The 20,816-nt window shown below is 41.7% G+C and overlaps 1 protein-coding gene across 7 annotated transcripts in view; it reads left to right on the top strand.

Annotated features, from left to right (window-relative positions):
• Positions 1-20,816, top strand: part of LRP1B (LDL receptor related protein 1B) — a 1,420,219-nt gene that overhangs the window by 351,669 nt on the left and 1,047,734 nt on the right. Inside the window, exon 1 of one of the 7 annotated variants that reach the window (XM_053255396.1) lies at positions 18,426-18,601. The exons of the other annotated variants lie outside the window; for them this stretch is intronic. The gene's annotated coding sequence lies outside the window, so the exon portion shown is untranslated. Of the gene's footprint in view, positions 1-18,425; positions 18,602-20,816 lie in introns of those variants that run through there. 7 annotated transcript variants of the gene reach the window in all.

The following is a 20,816-nucleotide window of genomic DNA, read 5'->3' as shown; positions in this document are numbered from 1 at the left end:
TCACAGAGTTAGGAAACCCTTGGGGGAAAGGGAGGCATGGCAGCTCTCCTCCTCTAGGAAGCTATTGGTCATCATGAAAACACGGAGGTGAGCTGTGTGTGAGCCTGCACAAAAGAAAACTCACAGTAGAGAGGGGAGGGGCTTCTTTCCTAATGCTGCAGGTTTCATTTGAACTGGCTTCCCTCATCAGATACTCCGAGAGCTGGAAGTCCTGTGTGGGAAAGCTCCTGCAGAACTAAGTGTAAAGTGCATACTTGCTGACTGGTGCTGTGGCCCACTGTCTGAGAGTTTGCTGTCTGTGGTAGTATAAAAGAAAAAGCGGCCACAGCCATTTGTAGGTTGTACCTTATATCCCTTGCCTAATTGTTCTTTAAAACACATTAAAATTCTGATGTGTTTAAAACAAACACATCTGTGTTGTGTGTGTGTGTGTGTGTGTGTGTGTGTAATGTTAGAAGGTTAAAAATGAAAAGCAGGGGCTGTCATCCAGAATACTGAAGTGTGGGGGAAAATAGCACGTCCGAGCATGCAGCAGGACTGCCTCCACAGCGCCATCAGTCATCATTTCCCTTGCATGCATTTTTTGGTGCCACAAAGCTAGGGGACACTTCTCCCGGAGTGCTCGCCTATGCTCCCAGAGCCCCCTGTTGCAGCAGAAACAAGACACTGCCCTAAACTGTTTGTAATAAAAACAAACTCCCTTAGGAAATGCATATGAAAACATGACACATAGTTATAATCACTTCTAGGTGAAGAAGTATCTGTTGTTCACCTGCATACAAATGATGGTTAAAATGTGTGTTAGTATGTTAGAAAAAGAATTGTATCTTTTCTAGCCCATTACAAATTTCAGCTATCTAAACTTTTGTTGATTCAAGTTCTATGCAAAGGGGATGTCTGATGTTTCTGCAAGTGAAGATCATGTAGAAGACACAAAAGAAAATTGATTGGTTGATGCTAATATATTCAGGGCACATGATGTCTGGGCCACAGTTTCCCCTGAGCAATCAGAAGCAAATGAGATTAATCAAGTGAAGCTGATACTATCAATGTGGACAGAATATGAACCCGTAAGAATTGTGAAAGAATTTGTGAGTGCTTTTCCTAATCTGAAACAAAAGCCCAATCTGTTCCAGGTTCTGTTTGTTTTGTTGATGTGCACATTTCCATATTTTTCTAAAGCACGTGGATAATGGCAATGTAGTATCTGATAAATTTCAACCATAACATTATTATAACCCAACAACCTATGCATATGAGCTATAATCCAACAACTTATTCACTTTCTTAGTGACTTTCACTAATTCATATTGTGATAAACCACACTGATTTGTTTGATAGTTCATAGGCATAGGACACCTTTGTAAGGTAAAGAATCTTCCATATTAATGAGATGGTCCCAGCACACAAGAAAGAAAAAAGGCAAATTAATACAGCTAATGCTTTTAGAGCAATCCAAGGTGTCTTGCAAGTAGAGTTGACAGAATAGTGATTTTTCTGAATATTGCATAATTACTACTTTTTGTTGATCAGTAAAACACGTAGGTCATCAGAGAATTTAATGATAATGGCTATTATAGCTATTCATAGGTTACATATAATAGGCAAGCTGTCAGGGCTTTGAGTAGTTTAGTTCATTCAAAAGGGAGAGAGGGAGGAGGGAGGGAGGGGAAAAGCTTGGAACATCCAGCAGCTTTTCCCCCTCCCCACCATCCATCCTTTCCTGTTGTAAAATTACCATTATTAACTGATTCTTTATCCCAACCTCATCTCAGTTAGTGCAGAATGGCATACATGGATGTGGTTTGTTCCGCTTTATCCTTGCAATTATTCTGCAAGACATGTTAGACTAAGAGAGAGAAACTGGGCAAAGGTCAGACTCACCCACTGAGCTACATGACCGAGCTTGAATTTTAACCCTGATCTCCCTGGCCATAGTCAAACCACGACATAACAAGTGGCTCTCTGGATGGTGACTTTTGAGCATGGTGACAGTTGGCTCTTTTCGAATTGTAATGGATAGAAAAAGAAATAAGGAAGAAGACACTATTTGATGTTCTGATTCAGGAAGCAAAATGTGTTGGGCTTGCACTGAAAAGTTTTAAGGAACTGGACTGAGAATTGTTGTGGTACGGAGATATAGGAATCTTCAGCAATAGTGGTGTTGTGTGGGGGTATTCCAGCATTCCAAGTCTCCATTTGCAGTTTCAGATATTGGCTGTGGAAATTAATGCATTTTTATAATGTCTCGTCTTTTTATTAAGCCTTGCTCACAAATTAGTTTCTGGATAGGCAAAATCATAGTGAAAACCCCATTCAAAATAATCACAATAAGCAACGTTCCTTAAGCCTTCAGAATGTGTCATGCTTCAGATTTGAAGGGGAAACTGAGAAACGATCAGAAGCAGTTTTGCAGTTTGAATTGGGGAAACGGAGGGAGGCAGAAAAGCTGAAAGTTGGCTAAAACGGAAGCATCCTTGGTGTCCATTTATTGCTTTGGCGAGTCTAAAACAGCAGCATTGGTTGTGCCACTCATTCTAGGAGTCTGGTTCTACTACGTTTTGGTTGTAAATAAACAGATAACAATAAGACAGCAAATGTTTTCCCTTATCCAAAGGGCACTAAAATGTGATCTCTGGGCCTACATTTCAATTGTTTTGCAAAGTAGGTAAGACTTAACAGTATTTTATCAACTCCATCCTATTTTTCAGACTCTGTCCTTTCCTCAAGCATGTGGGTGTGGCAAAAATTACCAAACATTTTTGTTTGTAGTTTTCTGGTATCTATATTTTAGTCACCCATCAGAATCAGTGTTGTGTGTTCTATATGAGAAGTGTGGAACGTGCTGGATTGACTCAGAGGCCATCCACTCACCACCCAGCTTCTCAAATAAGTAAATCCAGTTTTATCAAATAGTTTAAAAAGGGTTCCTGAGGCTGATCTTGGCAACAGTGATATGAGTTTTATGGTTGTGGTGAGTGCATTTCCACTGCCAAATTTATAATGGTCTATTTGTAGCCTGAATTCAAGCCTGATGTTTCATTCTGATTCCGCTTCTTGGTTTTCTAATGTGAATGTATGTTTTATCGTACATAGTGACTTGCTATGATTTTAGTATTTCCCCCCTTTTTAACAATTTGTGATCATTGTAGATCACCTTGGGTGGTGCCTATAGGGTAGGGTATGATTTATTTATCTCTTTGTTGAAATGATAATTATACTGAAGTTGCTTTTTATTGGTCATTACAGTGAGGAATGTATTAAAAGAGCAAAATAATCTAGTAACTGTGGATGCCTTGCACATAAAGAAGACTCATAAAGGCTTTTTTCCACTATCTTCAGATGTGTATATTGATTTCCTTAGCACTCTGTATTCACAAAGGCTAGTTTATAAGATTTTTATGATTTATTTTAACAATTGTGCAATAGAAACTTCTGAACAAAGAATATGATAAAATTCCATAATTTTCAAAAAAATAAATAAATAAAGCAGTTCAGTGCTTTGGATGGATACAGTTTTGGTGGAGAAGGTTGAAACTTTGATGTCTGCTTCATCTGATCAAAGATTCTTTATGTTGGTTGAACATACAGTGCATTATAAGAGGCCGTGAGGATGTTCTGAGCATATTGAATGTTTTTACTAGGACATTTTTACATGTGACTATATTGTATTGCAGATCAGAAAGTCATAGAACTTTGTCCTTAGTATAATGGACCATTGTGATTCTCAAAAAACAGAAGCTATCAAAATACACAGAATGAATGGATGTCACAACTGTATACCTGTAGAGCACTGAGTAGCTGTTGAATGTTTTCATGTATCTAAAAGGTATCTGGCTTTGTCTAACTGCTGAGTGGGCTGATTGGAATCTCTCTACCATGACAGAGAGGTAGCAAATCAAATCAAATCTTTATTGTTGCGGTCATTCGACCAGCAAAAGAGAGGTAGCATCATAAGAGTGTTGAATTATGATACGTTTGTTATGACTGTTGGGCTCTTCTTGCAGTCTGCCAGTAGTGTGAGAACCACTGCAGTATTGGTCCTTCCTATTCTGCAACAGTAGGAGGAGAAGCACTGGTCAACATGGGATGAGTCATTGCTTCAACTCCATTCCAGGCCAATTTTGCCCTTCTGGCTACTGGAGAGAAGGTACAGTGTGGACTCCTTCCACATGGCCTGTAAGGAATGCTGCCAGCATAAGTGATAAGAGAAGAGCTATTGTTCAAAATACATGAATCAGTAGACTGAACTGGCATAATGTTGGACTGAATCACTTCAGGGCTAAGCTGCAAGCCCCATTTTTGAATACCATCCTACATAAGAAATCAGTCCAAGAAGGAAGTGAACATCTCAGGAAGAATGACTCAGCAAACCGCTCTCTCTGTGGATCTATACATATCATTTTTACGGAAGGCAGCATTCAGAAACATGATCTGCCCAGTTGCAGTGTGAAGTGGTACAGCCAAAATACCGTTTGCGTTTACTGCTTTGTGCTGCCTAATGATTTGAATGGCTCTTAGTAACTCAGAGAGCCATTCATTCATTGGCATATAAGTAATTTGCCTGAATTAATGGATGTATATGGATTGCTGTAAATCCCAATCTAGCCTCGCAGTAGATGACTAGTCACACATAACAACAGATAGATGCATATCCCCATGCACATGTAGAATCCAGCCAGTTCAGTGAGGCCCAGCTGAGAATCACAATGCCAAAGGGAATTTGAATCTGCATGAAAATCTGTGTTGAAATCTCCCTTGCTGAATTAGGGCAAGACTCTCTTGTTGTTCTATAGGAAACATTTGAATGACAAACATACCAATGTAGAGTTTAGATATGTGATAAATATAAAATATATGATGATATATTGTACTAGTAATCACATCTCTTGGAAATGTCACAAGTATTACATATCAAATCATAATATTAAAACTAAGGATGACTATATTTAAATAATTAGAATAATGCTATGGCATGCCAAACTTTACTCCACTCATCTGTACAAGTTCTGTTAAGAAATTCTATAGAGTATTCCCTTTACTGAAGCAACATTTTATTTTGTATTACAGAAGTTTTCGGAGATAGAAAATAATAGGATTCTTCTTCCTGGTCTCTGTGCACATGTCCTTTTTACACAATATATGTAAATGTTAACTTTACTATACACTGACACATTTTAAGATGTTATATAATATTTCAGTTTCTGTAAAGTGGATGGGCAGGCTGGTTTTAAAAATAAAAAAAATCAGAATAAATATAAGCTCCTGGAATCTACATTATGTTCTGAAGCATTCCATGGTAAATAGTTTTGTTCCATTATTTACTATTTAGAAATAAATTCCATGGAGGAAGTCTGATTCTCCAGAGTCTCTGATATAATATTATCTGAAATATCCAGCTGTCTCTCGGGGAAAAGTCCTAAAATCTTTTTTCAATCTCTAGCATACAAAAGTGTCTTTTTTTTAATCAACTCTTTACACTTCAGTACACTTATCTTCAGTCTTTACACAAAGCATCCTTTTTTGCGGATAAAATAGCTTGCATCCGAGCTGACTTATACTCCCCAGTTATGGCAGGGTTGAATGCAGAGGTGTCCTCTGGTTCAATTAGACTGTATCAGTTTCAATTTTTGACTCCTGGGGATGTGGACAAGCTTGGAAGTGTTTGGCCTACCACTTGTCCTTTGGACCCATGCCCAAAATGGCTTATACCATCTAGCAGGGAGGCTGTTAGAGATGGCCTAGTTGACATCATAAATGCCTTGCTGAGGGAGGGCATGAGGGCCTCCATATTTGAAGGAGGTAATTGTGAGATATTTACTTAAGAAGCCTACCCTGCAGCCCTCAGTGATGCATAATTATAGGCCAGTCTCCAACCTCCCTTGAGTGGGCAATGTAATTGAGAGGGTGGTGGCTGATCAAATCCAGGCAATTATGGAAGATACTGATGATCTGGATCCATTTCAAACTGGCTTTAGAGCAGGCTGTGGGGTAGTCAGCCTTGGTCGGCCTGATGGATGATCTCTACCAAAGATTAGGGGTGTGCACAAAACCAGCTGCCCGGGTTTGGTTTGAGGCCGAACCGGCCTCGAACCCAACCAGGCCAGTTTGGTCTGGCACTCCCTCTAACCCTCTCTGGTTTGGTTTGGGTTCGGGGGGGGGGGGATTCACAGACCACAAATGTTTTAAAAAATTACCTTCTTCTCCCCTTGGGGAAGTTCCTGGAGGTGGCGGGGGGGTTGTGAAGCTTCCTCTCCCCATGCTGGCCTTCTAAATCACCCCTCGCCCTGGGTGCTCTTCGGCTGGTTTTTGGCCTTCAGGGTGGCTGGCAGCCATGTTGGGGGCTGGGCACCTGCGCACATGGCCTCTGCATGGCCCACCATGCAGAGGCCATGTGTGCAGGTGCCCAGCCCCCAACATGGCCACCAAGTAAATGCCAAAAACCAGCTGAAAAGCACCCCAAATGGGGTGAGGAGGTGATTTAGAAGGCTGACAGGGGGAGGGGAAACCTCCACAGACACCCCCCGCCACCTCCAGGAACTCCCCAAGGGATGTAGAAGGTAATTTTAAAAAAAACATTTGTGGTCCATGAACTCCCGAACTTCGGGGGAGGTTTGGTCTGGGTCTGGACTGAACCGGGGGCGGGGGGTTGCTTCGAGGGTCGAACCTTTGAACCTCCAAACCAAAACCTCGAACCCCTGAAGCTGTTTGCACATCCCTACTAAAGAATGGACAGGGGGAGTGTGACTTGGTTTGTTCTTTTGGGTTTCTCTGTAGCTTTCGATACCATCTACCATGGTATCCTTCTGGATCATATGGGGGATTTGGGAATAGGTGGTACTGCTTTCCTATCTCCATTCCTATCCTTCTGCTATATTCCAGATTGTGTTGCTTGGAGATAGCTGCTCTCTGAAACAGGAGCTATTGTATGGTGTCCCTCAGGGCTTCATTCTATCTCTGGTGCTTTTTTACATCTACATGAAACCCCTGGGTGAGATCATCAGGAAGTCTGGGAGAGCACCTTCTTCTGCATGATCCTCACTTCATATTAAGGTCATCAAGAAAGGTCTGTCTCTGGATGCTGCCAGTTCATCTGGCGGTAACTTGAGAGCAGGCCTTTTCTGTAGACACTCCTGGGCTATGGAAAACGCTCCCTATAGACTTTGTTATTTAACATCTTTACCAGCCTTTAAAAGAGCCCTTAAGATTTTTTTTTAGACAGGTTTTTAATAATCTTTGAATGTTTTAAATTGTTGTTGGTTTAACAGTTGGTCTTATTTTGTTTTTGTTGGGTTTATTTTTGTGAACCACCTAGAGCCTTGGTAGTCAGGCAGTATATAAACAGAGAGCCAGTGTGGTGTAGTGGTTAGAGTGCTGGACTAGGACCTGGAAGACCTGAGTTCAAATCCCCATTCAGCCATGATACTTGCTGGGTGACTCTGGGCCAGTCACTTCTCTCTCAGCCTAACCTACTTCACAGGGTGGTTGTGAGGAGAAACTTAAGTATGTAGTACACCACTCTGGCCTCCTTGGAGGAAGAGCAGGATATAAATGTAAAATAAATAATAATAAAAAATAAATAAAATAGAAATAAAAATTAGCACACCAATTATTTACAACCTAAGTTGCCTTATCTATCTATCTATCTATCTATCTATCTATCTATCTATCTATCTATCTATCTATCTATCATAGCACATAGATCCCAATTCAAAGTGCTGGAGAAAAAAGCCCAAAGACTAAACAAAAAACCTCAACCCCCCTTCCACCCCGAAAACTAAAACAACAAAAATTCCAAAGTACCAGAGTTGACACTATTGTACTGGTGAAGGAGGGTGAGCCTTTACATCTGTTCTCGCAGTTTAATCATGTATTCATTACCAAACTGGTAAGTTTGGTAGGTATAATATAAGTCAATGTGCTTAAGCAGCAACATGGAGCATGAATTATCCATTATAATGTTCTTCTTTTTTCCCAAAGATGAAGGGATTTGGTAAGTTAATTATGATAATCTTGGGAGCACACTCAACCACCTGCCCAAACTACCCATCAGTTGGGGCAGATGGCTTTCTCTAAAGTTGGAAAGAATGACTTTGGTCAGCTTGCTGTTTAACTGATATCTGACGTGGTGTGTTACTGCAGACAACATGCATTACATCTGATCATGAAGCTGTTCTCACATGCAGCCTAACCTGGATTAGGCTGCATGTGAAAACTGCTAGGAGAGGGCCTTATCCCAGTAGGGCAGCACCACCTAGCCCCCCTATTTGCCCTGGCTGTTAGCCAAGGTTAAGGGAGTGAGCACTCCCTTACCCCCGGCTACTTGTTCGTGTGCGAGCATGGACTGCTTCTAGCATGGCTGCACACAGAGACGAGCACCTAGGGTGTCCGTCTCTTGAGGGAATTCCCCAATGCATCATGCGTTTCACACATTGCATTGTGGGATTCACGGAAGTTGGAACAAGAGGTTCCGGCCCCAGATACCTCCTCCCTGTTCCGTGCTTCACCAATCCCTCCATTGTCTTCAGGGAAGGTAAGCTTTTTGGAGCCTTCCCTGCCCCCCTCCCCATCTCTTGGGAGAATTGCACCAGTGTTTTGTGTGTGCTCAGTCATTCAACTTCATCATGGGTAGATTTGATACAGCAGTACAACCCTGGAAAATAGTAAAGACCATTTCCAAATTAATAAAATTGCCAAGACCGGGGCATAGAAACTTAATATTTATTTATTATACTTAATGCAAAACTGTAACATGCTGGCTACTTTACTGCCCACTTGGCAACAAGCCCGGCCTTGACATTTGCAGCACCATGTGCGAAGGGATTGTCAGCAAAAGCTGTTGTGTTACATCAAAATGATATCAAATGTGGTGCTAAACTTTCTCAACAGCAAGTTTAAAAGCAGCCCATCCTTCCTGGATTACTCCGAATGCGCTACCAAGACAGCTGTCTCTCTTAGCAAGGGGCCAGTTTTGAATCACAACATCCAAACAGTAAGTGACATTTTCAAGAATGAAGAATCGACCCAGTCCCTGCCTGCTGAGTTAACAACTTAAAAAAAACCACACAGGCAGTCAAGGTAGAGACTGGGTGATTGGCAGCATATGCAAAGTCAGCTAATAAGGTCTGCCACTGCATTTAAAATTGCACCTGCATTTACAGTGAAGCATAGAAAGGTTCAGTTCATTATATAACAAAACAAGGCAAGAGCTAAGATAAGTCCCAACTCATTAAGATGTAATAGCAGGCAGTCTTTGGGATTTATGGTTCAACAAATGAATCTTGGTTCTCTGGTTATTACACAGAATTGAAACCAAGAAGAGTATTATGGATGGCATCTTGCACTAGCAGAAGTCTAAGAATATTTCAGATATGGGGCAGGTGCTTTGAACTGCCCATATCAGTTTTGAAATGGGCTGGATGTGTTCAAATACTGTATTTTGGAGAAATCAACTCTGTGAACTGTAGTTTTTGTGCAAGATTAAGGTTGGGGTTTTTTTGAGATTAAGATTTTTTGGATATTAGATTAGGATTAACTCCATTTCAGTACTTTAGTTCTTGTTCTCTTGCATTTCCCTTCTGGATTTTGGTTTAACTGAGAATTTTAAGAATATAAATTACTCAAATAGTTCCATTGAAATTAAAAGGAAAAATTAGGCAATGCTTTATTTGTTGTTTTAATTTCAATGAGACTAGGAAAGAGAGCTGGTCTTGTGGTAGCAAGCATGACTTGTCCCATTAGCTAAGCGGGGTCCAGCCTGGTTGCATATGAATGGGAGACTAGAAGTGTGAGCACTGTAAGATATTCCCCTCATTGGATGGAGCTGCTCTGGGAAGAGCAAAAGGTTCCAAGTTCCCTCTCTAGCTTCTCCAAGGTAGGGCTGAGAGAGATTCCTGCCTGCAGGCTTGTAGAAGCCGCAGCCAGTCTGGGTGGACAATACTGAGCTAGATAGACCAATGGTCTGACTCAGTATATGGCAGCTTCCTCTGTACTTTGGGTAATTTTATGCATCATGTCAATTTAATTTATGCATCATGTCAATTTAATTCTGGACTTGGACTATGCTCAATTTGCTGTGTCTTAGTAGTATATATTGATCAGTGTGCACTTTTACACTGATACAACAATTCTGCAAAAAGCTAAAAAAAAAACCAGTTCAATAAAGATGTGATTGTATTTATGATCTCATCAAGATTTTTTTGTGTCAACTGTTTTAGTGAAGCGGACAGGCACTCCTACACATTACTAAACATCACATAAATAGGAATCTTGATACAACTATGTGTTCAGTCAAATTAAGTTTTATTTTTGCACTATTTTGTCAATGCACACATACACAAATAATTGTGCATCGTATTTGTGATGACCCAAATGAATTCAGTGAGACAAATTTCCCTCAAGTTTATGGGGTTTTCTGGTTTCAGAAGTAAATAAGTAACCAAGCTGGAATAATTGTCGGGGCAGGAGGAGGATGAATTTTGCCTGTTGTTTCAGTGTGGGGATAGGTCACCTTTAATGAAGATGATAGCAATATCCTGGTGGTAGTGACAGCACTTAAAGCCCTACTGCTTCTGTGATGACTCCACTTTTTTTTTTTTTTTTGCCTTGGATTGCACCAGAGAATGATGCCATGCCATGATGTAATATCATTCCTATGTTCATTCCACGGAGGGGGAAAAATAGTAGCCAGCACTACCTGGTCACTGAGAAAACAGAAGCACTTAAGTTGGATCTTCTGCTGCTTACAGAGGTGTGGCATGTTCACTGAAAGAAAGATGAAACTATCACTTACAGTAAGTGTAACCTGTCCCCTGAGCCCATTCTGAATGTTTAAGCAATGATCATATGTTCATGCCCCCCCCACCCCATGAATGCCATTCATCACACCCTCCCCATTTTCACTATCTGCAAAAGAGGTGGCAAAAATGGGAGGGCTGTTCAGAATTTCCTTGTCATATGAAGCTTCCTTGTACCATTATGAATATAGGAAGCTGCCATATACTGAGGAGATTTTCATGATCAGCAAAAAGTACGGTAAGGGAGCCTAGTCCGCTTTTTGCTGATCGTCTGCTGCCACGGGAGTCGCGTGGCTCCCGGCAGCAAACCCTCCTAATTCCCCTTCCCCTTAGCTAAAGTTAGCGGTGCGAGCGCTCCGCTAACCCTGACTTTTTGACCGTGTAGTGCTGTGGTGTGGCTCCGCCCCATGGCAACACACGAGGAGACCCCCGTCAGGAGGCTGAAGCAAGCCTCCTGACCCTGGGGGTGTCTCCAGGATGCCCTGCGTGCTCATGCTGGGCATCCTGGAACTTCCGGGTGCCATGCAGCCCCCAATCCCCACAGCCCCCGCTGGTTCTGTGACAGAGCCGGCAGTCCTGTGGGCGGCCGATCTGGCCACCCAGGGCTTCCCTTCCTATCATCTGCGGGGAGAGCGGACTAAGCCTGCTCTCCCTGCAAACCCCCTAAAGGTGAGTCTCACTGATCGTGAGACTTGCCTCATGGAGTCAGACCATTGGTCTATCTTGCTCAGTATTGTCTTCACAGATTGGCAGCGGCTTCTCCAAGGTTGCAGGCAGGAATCTCTCTCAGCCCTATCTTGGAGAAGCCAGGGAGGGAACTTGAAACCTTCTTCTGCTCTTCCCAGAGCAGCTCCATTCCCTGAGGGGAATAGCTTATGGTGCTCACACTTCTAGTCTCCCATTCATATGCAACCAGGGTGGACCCTGCTTAGCTAAGGGGACAAGTCATGCTTGCTACCACAAGACCAGCTCTCCTTTCTAACTCAATACTATGGCCTTTCCTACAACCTCATAGACCTTCCCAGCATGCTTTGCACTGCCAGTAGATTGGAAAGCTTCATTACATCAGCAGCTGCCCTCTGAATGGCCATGAAGAAGCAGGAGATGGACTCAGCCCTGCTGAAGTGGCTTCTGCATCAAGATTGTGCTTTGCAGAGTGGCACATTCATGGTGGTAGTGCTTGTAGCCACAGCATTCTATTGTTTCCAGGGATCATTCTATTGTTTGGGAACTGTTAGTTCCTAAAGGCTGCTAGAAAGATAACTAGAAGAACTAGTGACTAGAAAAGCAAGGTAAGAGAGCCATCTTCTATCTTGGTTAGGAGCAGGGTACAAAAGCTGGGCTACCCTGCTTTGAGCAATCTCGGTTGGAGGAATTTTTATAAGTTCACACAACCATGCAAACCAAGGTATAAGGCTTCCTACCTTGATGTTGATGGCTGTGTGAACAGGCCTATTGTCTATTATGAATTGACCGCAATTCTCCAGGGTGTAGGCAAAAGATGTATTTCCCAGCCCTGCTACCCTGAAACTCTTTAACTGCCAGAAGCTTTTGGGAAATGAATCAAATTAAGAACATCCATGATATTCTATATTTTAAAAATCATGCTTAAAAAAAAATTCTAATGCATCAGTTCTGTTTTAGGCACTAGACTTGGTAATTCAGAACTCCAAAATTTGGCAAGGAATTTGAATGAGAAGAATTACAGAAACCCCAGTCATAGGAACATCAGAAGCTGCCATATACTGAGTCTCTCTCAGCCCTGTCTTGGAGATGCCAGGGAGGGAACTTGGAACATTCTGCTCTTCCAAGAGCGGCTCCATCCCCTAACGGGAATATCTTACAGTGTTCACACATCAAGTCTCCCATTCATATGTAACCAGAGTAGACCCTGCTTAGCTAAGGGGACATGCTTGCTACCACAATACCAGCTCTCCTCTCCTCCTTCTAAATAAGTCATTCTCTTATTTTTCAATAAGTAAACCAATTGGGATCCAATTAATGTTTTGGATGTCACATTCATTTGAGTGATTAACACTGGCACTACAGAAACATGTTGTTTGTATGGAAATATTAGGGCTTTATCACTTTAGGGTACTATTCAACCCGGAAAGGTTCCTCAATGCATTACTGCTTTTCATATCCAGTAGTAGTTTATCCTTTTCCATCCGATTGACAATTAGGTTAATTCTCATCACAGTATTTTACATAGTGATGATAACACAAGTTAAGTGTTAATTTTGGTGTTTTGAAGGAGTCTTTGTATGCTTTGACTGGAGATGTAAATTTTCCAGAAATTTTGAAATCATGAAAAGACCCTGTTTTTTCACCAAAAAAAGGGTGTGTGTGGAAATTTTGGGGGGAAATTGAAATATATGCAATACTTTTCTTTTTCTACTGCCCTTTACAGATCTAAAGTCACATTATTTCTTTGGGAGCATATATTATGTATAACCTGCTTTGCTCATAACATTGATCATGTTTGGTATATTATATTTAGAAGTACTGTATCACTATCAGCAGTTTCTGCCTCTTCTGATCCTTTATTTTTATCTTATTAATGACTTATGAAAACTGAATTGCCTGTATTGATACTAGCCTCTCTACCTAGTCACATGAGCCTTTTTTTCCAAATATAAACCAGTTTCTTTCACATGCTGTAGAAGATACAGGAATCAAAAGCAAACAGATTCAAACTCCCAAACCGAAGCTTCGGCCATAACATATTTCCTTATATGAATATATCTGAACACCTTTTCTTAAATATTTTATTCATAATTCCAAAAGAAAATATTTCATAATCCTTCTCCTGCCCCAATTTTTTTTTGGGGGGAACCCCTTGGTTTCCCCTCCTGAATTTTCCTTCCTTCCTTCCTTCCTTTTTGTGCCTACACATTTCTCGCCATGACTGGCTGGGAAATGAGCAAGTCCTGATGTAATTCAACCTAGTTTTCATTAGTTTTTGAGGCTGTAATTTTCTGATTGGGCATTCAAAAAGCCTTTTAACATGGTTATATCTATTGACCAGTATCAGATTTATTTGAAAAGAGCAGATGGACTCAAATCTGAGTTACTACCATACTGTTATCCTTGATATAGACATGTCAGAAACTAACCAACTAGGAATCAAGTCCTTGTACTAATGCTTGGAAATGGTAAATATTTAATCTTTGTGAAGAAAACAATAAATTTCCTTCACTATTGCTTCACTGTGAATGAGCTTTGCTCAAATTGATAATTATATTATAATCCTTTTTAGCTCTTTAAGGGTTAATGACGCAAAAAGCTGTGTTTTACGGAGGTGTTTTTTTAAACAGCAAAATTGCTTTTCAGAAAATTATTTCAAGTAGAATAGTTCTTGTTGACTTATCTTTCAGTTCAGTGCATTCCTTTTTTCACAGGGAATAGCACTATAGCTAGATAAAAATATATTCTTCAACATAGCCAAGATGAGGTTTCTTTTTAAAAAAAATTGTTTTTAAAGTTACAACCAAGAAAACTGCTTTCTGCCTTTCTATTGCAGGGAAGGTTTATATCATTAACATGGGCTTTGTCAAAGTCACACCTTTTCATTGCTTCTAGACAGTGCAGTGGCACTCTTACCCCTGGACCTTTGGGCCAAAGTCCAGGGCCTCCACACCACACAAAACAAAACAAAACAAAATTCTAAATATATAGGATGGGAATATGTTGAGTTGTATGTTGAAATGTTTCTGCTAATGCATATTGACACAAATATACCTGCTTTATATTCTTACTTTCTTGTGAGTTCGGTTACTGTTTGTGCCCTCAAGAACCCATGTTAAAAATAATGTATCGTGTGTGTGTGTGTGTGTGTGTGTGTGTGTAGCGGGACGATGCTTAACTTGCAACTGAGGGGGGGGGGCTCCAAAGTCCTTTATATCCAGGCTCCAAAATTACCTAAGTGCACCTCTGTGACGATGCATAAAACAAAAATTGGTTTAATGTTGTTGCTGAAAAATACTTTTTTGCAGAATAGCTGCACTGACATCTGTGCCTTGTGTAAATCACAGAGGAATGACAATGAAGCAAACTCTATTAGTGTTTTTTAAAAAACCGAATGTGTAGAAAAGATTATTGGGAAAATTATTGGAAACGTAGAAAGGATTATTCTAGAGTCTCCATGTGGTAGTCTGTTAGCACTGGAATCTGGTATTTCTACTGTCAGCTATTCTGGTGAAGAAGACACTTTTCTCTTGTAGTCTTATAGTGGTCACAGGCTAAGCATATGAAACAAAAAATAATGAAGCACAGACAGTTTAGTTAGAATGCATAGAAACACAAAATCTTCCTTTTTTAGGTCAGCAAGACCAGGGGAATTTTAGTCTGAATATACAGAATGTTTGAATTGAGGTGAGCAATTGAAAGGATGGGGATAGATCAAAGAGATACAGAAACAAATACAGAAATATTCTCGATTTCCACAGAGAACTAAAATAGCTTGGAAGGAAGGGGAATCCTGGTTTGGTCTATTGCTTAGGAGTGTAGTTGCTTTTAAAAAGCATCTTTGAAAATGGATGAAAATGAAGTGAGTTCACATAGACTGCAATCTTAGATACACTTACCTGGGAATATGTCTCATTAACTCAGTGGGACTTCTGAGTAGACATGCCTAGGATTGTGTTGCAAGATTATGAGGGGAAAAAAGAAGCAATGAAATGCTTGGATGAAACCAAGAAGCACGATCAGTCTTAGGGATTCCCGGTCCCCTAGGCAAGATATGTTCCCTTCTACACTATGCCTTGCAGTCTCTTTGGGCTGCTGGATCATCCTTACAAGAAACTAACTGTAAATGAGCAGCCAAATAACTATAAATGTATGAGTCAGGTCTTGCTGACTCCAGGTTATCCTGATCTTCCCTCTCCCTTACCCTCCAGAAGGGTGAAGAAGTTATAGTCACCCACTGCTGCCCTACTCCCTCTCCCCCTCCTCCTCCTCCCCACCCCATACTCCTCTTCAGCAGTCAGGACTTCCCCTTTGGCTGTTTCTCTTTTCCTTGGCACCCATCTGCTCTGCCTGAAAAAGTCTTGTTTAGTGTTCACAGACCCATGATTCTAGGCCAGGCGAGCTCTTCTTTCCATCTCACAACCTCAAGGTGTCAGATAAGCTTCTGGCTTCAAATGCACGTACTTCCCTCTTTCTTTGCCGTCTGTTCCCATACAAAGACAATATCAGCAACATGAAGACTCATCCCTCTGAAACCATGGAGTGTCCTGTCATTTCTGGGGGGGCGTGTCCAGAGCCCTGGCACTAACATGAATAATTCACTAATTTATATACTGTTTAAAGCCACAGCTCTAAACATTATTTTCTCACAATAACTCCAGGCCCAAAATAATATCACTTCAGGGTCACTGGATTCTTCTGTGGCTTTGACTTTTTGTACGTCTCTGTTAAACACTTTTTCTCTGAGCACCCGTTTTCGCTCCCATTTCATTTATTTTTGGCCCTTTGAGCCATAAGTGACCATTGCATCCACACTGATGAAGACAAAGGCTGAAATTGGAGGAAAGGGCTACAACTTTATTCAATTAACAGCCAACTCAAACAACAACAAAGGGATTGCCTCTGCACCCCTATATAGTGCAGGAACTAAGAACTCACAACCTTACGGGTGAGTCCCAGTACCTCATGTTGGGCACTTATATGCTGGCTCAAGCTAGGGCAGATTGCTGCTCCTCTTAACCAACCAAAGGGGTCAGGCATCTGCAGGATGCATTACTCCACCCTGCCCTGCCAACTGCACAGCCTCTAACCTGCAGTGGCAATGCTCCTAGAGGCACGAGAAAGCCCCCAGCCAGCACATCTTGAGCTGCCGAGCCTCTAGGCATTGACCAAGGATTCTTCACACCAAATTCATGCCTCAGGGTGCTCACCTGTCCACTATCTTAAATCCCGAAATCCAGTACTGTACCTGCAGGTGCAACGAGGAAATGGACCTAACAAACTGCTCTGGAGTGTTGGCCATGCATGTCTTACTAACTTTTGGGCTTGTGTGGGGAATCAACAAATCTAGATTGAGATGTTCATTACAGGATAAATTTGTGCAAAGTTTTGGTCTTGTAAATTACTGATAGAGAGTTGGAGTCAGAACACAATCAGGTTTATTTAGGCTAATAGGGGTACAGAAGAAAAAATGATTAATAAGCAATCCAATTTTAACTAATAAGACTAATAAGACTAGTAAAACTAAATTGAGGTTAATGAAGAGGTGTTTTAGCTTGAGATCAAATTAAAATCAACTCTTTACTGGCCAGAGAAATGGGCCTTTAGGACTTAAAAGAGAGCGAGGAGAGAGGGGAGCAAAAGCGTGTGGAGCTGAAGTTGGTTCGTATACCTGTATCCTTCAAATGGTGTGTCAAACACTTGTTGCTCAATGGGTACTGAGGAACCTCTCTACAGAAGCAAGCAGGAAAATGGGATGCGAGAGTGAAGACACACATGCCACTCGTGAGTCAGGAAGTCTAAAGATGGTCTGATCCCAAGAGACCAGTTCCCTGATACAGCCAAGCGTGCTGTGTAGATTGGGCCTGGAGACAGGGCCAGACTTGAGGTTGAAAGTGGGGCAGGCATGAGCGCCAAGGCACAGCCAGATGGAATAGCTGGTTCCCGGATGCACATACACGCAGCGGGTGAATCCAGAGAAGAGACACACTGCTTGATGGTGCTTGTGGTACAAGTAGGCAGAGGTCTCCCTTGGGGCCAAATGCTGACCTCACCTCTTTGCTGAGAAGGGTGGCATCTGTGATGGACAAAAGAATACATTTTGTCCTGTCCAGTCCTTGGTGGGTGTGCTCCAGAGCACAATGAAGTGAAAAGGTTTAGACAACCTGTATGGAAGAAATATTGAACAGGTGGACCCAGAACTTAGCTCATGCCAGGAAGACAATCCGGGTGGAAGATTGGAATTTCTTTAACATAATGAGCGCTTTCCCCATGCTTCGTGCCAACCATTACGCTTATATTAGAGGGATGAGCCTGCTGTCATCCTATCTGTTCTTCCTGTGAAGGTGATTTGCTAGAAGACTAATCATTTGGGCCAAAATAGAGAAGATTTTTGGCTACTCCTTTAGAGAAATAACTTCTCCTTCACTTGGGTCTACTCAGCATCCTCATTTGTATTTGGACAGAAAGGATTGCACGGGAATAGTTTCTCTTTCAGTTGCTTGTTAGGCTTGACCTGGAGTTACCTTCCCATGCTACCTAAATCTTATTTTTGGGAGTTAGCCCATGTAGGCAAATGGTGATCCTGCAAGTTCAGCTAGTCAAAATGGAGACTACAAGCCTGTAGCTCCAAAATACATGAAGGGGGACTGCTGGGAATCCCCAAATAGGCTGTTCTCTTAAAATAACTATGGAAAATAGTATGTGGCAGGCCAAAAAAAGGTCTCCCATAACTTGTTTATCTAATGGACACGAAAAGAACAGAAAAAGAAAACCCCAAAACCTTGACTTCTCCGTGGTCTCTGTGCATCACACGAGGGATCTGCACCTGCGCAGAGCCACCAACTGGAAACTTCAAAGTTTTTCCCTATAAGGTAAAAAGAGCGGGAAACAGCAGCCCCGTTGACAGGCAGTGCACCTCATTTCCTCAGTCTTTCTTTGACCGTCGCAGCTGTTACACCTCTGGTTAGCTTTTTTGCTTTTACCTGTGGAAAACATACAAACTTTATGGGCTTCTTCATGGAAGAGGCACCATGTAGCCCCTCCCTGTATCTTCAGAGCCAGTCATGCTCCCATTGGAGAAGCCAGCAGAGATCTTGTTTCAGCGTACTTAGAAACTGGTAATTATTGCCTAGAGCCATGCCTTCATGAACCAGCCACTTCTGACTAACACACCTCCCCCCGCCCCGCCGCTGCTCTTTTCCCTCTCTGTCCCTGGATTTCTCTCTTACCTATCCTGAGCTCCAGCGAAGCTCCTGCTGCAGCCATTATTTGCTAGGTGGCAGGAAATGGCGTCTGTTTCTTTCCTCTCCTTCCAATCCCTCCTCCTCCCCTCTTCCTAAGCTGCCTTAATGGACATTCCTCCTGTTGGTCTCCCTCCCTCCTTGGAAACTGCACTTTAGCCTTTTCCTCTCTGCCAACGCAGCTTCTAGGATTGTTTTAGGAACAATCAGGAGATAGCAAAAGGCCTTCAGCTACTTGCTCCCAAAGAAATGAAACTGTTTTAAACTATTCAGCATTTAGTAGAAGGGCTAGAAAGAAATACCTTTTCTGTTAAAAGTCAAAGATTCCTTGCATTTATTAGTGTTATGAGTTAACCGTCATAGAAATTAATAGACCAAATTAAAGGGGAAATACTGATTGCAAGATAAGGCGCTCTTGCACAGCTGGCTGATAACACGACTTCCTGTTTCTTGGTGAGGCCAAAACTCTTTCCTAGGTAGCAGCTCTGCATTTTGACAAAAGGGGGAAAATGATTTTAGGAATGCTTTTAGCTGTTACTAAACACTGCCCTACAATCACAGAAAAATGAAATGGATAACTACTTGCCTATATGCCTAATCACCTACACTTGTAATCATTAGCCTTAATAAAGCCCATTAAAACTCACAGTTGTGAGTGTGTGCCTGTGTGTCATCTTTCTTTCTCCAGAATCACCCATGAAATGAATATCCGAAAATGAAAAGTGAGGCAGCTTGTGGGCTGCAGGTGATAGGATAAGGGGCAGATCAACCCCCAATCAGCCACCCCCTTGTCATATCACTTTAAGTTGATAACATCTGTCAACACTAGGAATTACAACCTTTCAGAACTTTTTATTTTTCCTTTCCAAGAGGCTTGGAACTTTAAAAAGCACAAATAAGGTGTATGGGGTTGAATCCCAAGTCGCTTGGGCAGAATGGCTCTTACAAAAGCAAGCTTCTCCTTCCTGGCTTCCCTTTTACAGTTCCCTGAGCCCCTCAAAAAGCCATTCCTAATGTCAGGGTACTGTTGAGAAGGGCATGGTGGGCTGCAGAGCTGCTGAGGAAGGGGGTAATACCTGGAAACTGTGTGCAGACGCCCTTTGCAATCAGAATTCTGTTTCTCCTGGAAGATGCTTATTTTCAGTTTTGGGCAATTCCCTTCCCACTATACCCCTCTATGGTGCATTCTGTTTTTGGTGATGGTGACGTGAAAGTATCATGTCACTTGTTATGAATAAGGAAGGAGCCTGGAATGGTTGAAGGGGGAAAAAAAAACCTCACCAAAGGCCTATCAGTCATGTGAATCATTTATTTATTTTGTATGCTGCTTTTACTAGGCTGTGTGTAGTTTATATAAAAATAAAACTTTATTCAGTACATTATGGACAGGTGCTCATGACCAATGCAATGTATCTAAACCATGAAATGGAAGGATTGCGAGCTGTGTGTGCTCCTGATTTCTGGTAGTAAGAACCCCAAAATCGTCAGTACTGTCAGGTTGGCATTGCACCAATCTGACATTTAACCGGGAGAGGTAATCTGCTCTTTGCCCTACATTTGCTGATCCCAGTTAAATGTCAACTTGATGCAGTGCCAACCCAACATCAACAAAAATGTCCTCATTCTTGCAACCCAAAACAGAGAGCATGCATGGCTTGCAAATTTTCCATTTCCTGCTTCAGAGGCATTGTGTGGTGGGTCATGAGAATCCACCATAAAGACAAATACACCAGTAATTAATAATTCACATTCAACAAGCTATTTAAAAAACTTTGATCTGCTATAAACATTGCATCACATGAACATCATATTAATCTTCTTAGTAATTAAATGTAATGCAAAATAACTTTTGCAATCATACTGGAATGCTCTAGGGACACCCTGTTTATGATCTTACTCCTGTTGATAGAACTGCCTCAGGGATGATTGGACAATACCCCCAGTTTGGGCGAATGTGAGGAATTTCGCTCAAAAGGGGAGGCAGTTCCAGGCAGTTTTAACTTTTGCAAAGCCTCTGAACTCAAGATAACCAGCTGGCGAGAGAGGTTTTAATTAACAAAAGGAATTTATTGTAAGAAAAACAAATAAAAGC

The sequence above is a fragment of the Hemicordylus capensis genome, chromosome 1 (genome assembly GCF_027244095.1).
Source record: "Hemicordylus capensis ecotype Gifberg chromosome 1, rHemCap1.1.pri, whole genome shotgun sequence".
NCBI lineage: Eukaryota > Metazoa > Chordata > Lepidosauria > Squamata > Cordylidae > Hemicordylus > Hemicordylus capensis.
Note: the sequence above shows the minus strand (reverse complement) of the source record. Positions and strands in the feature narration are given on the sequence as shown.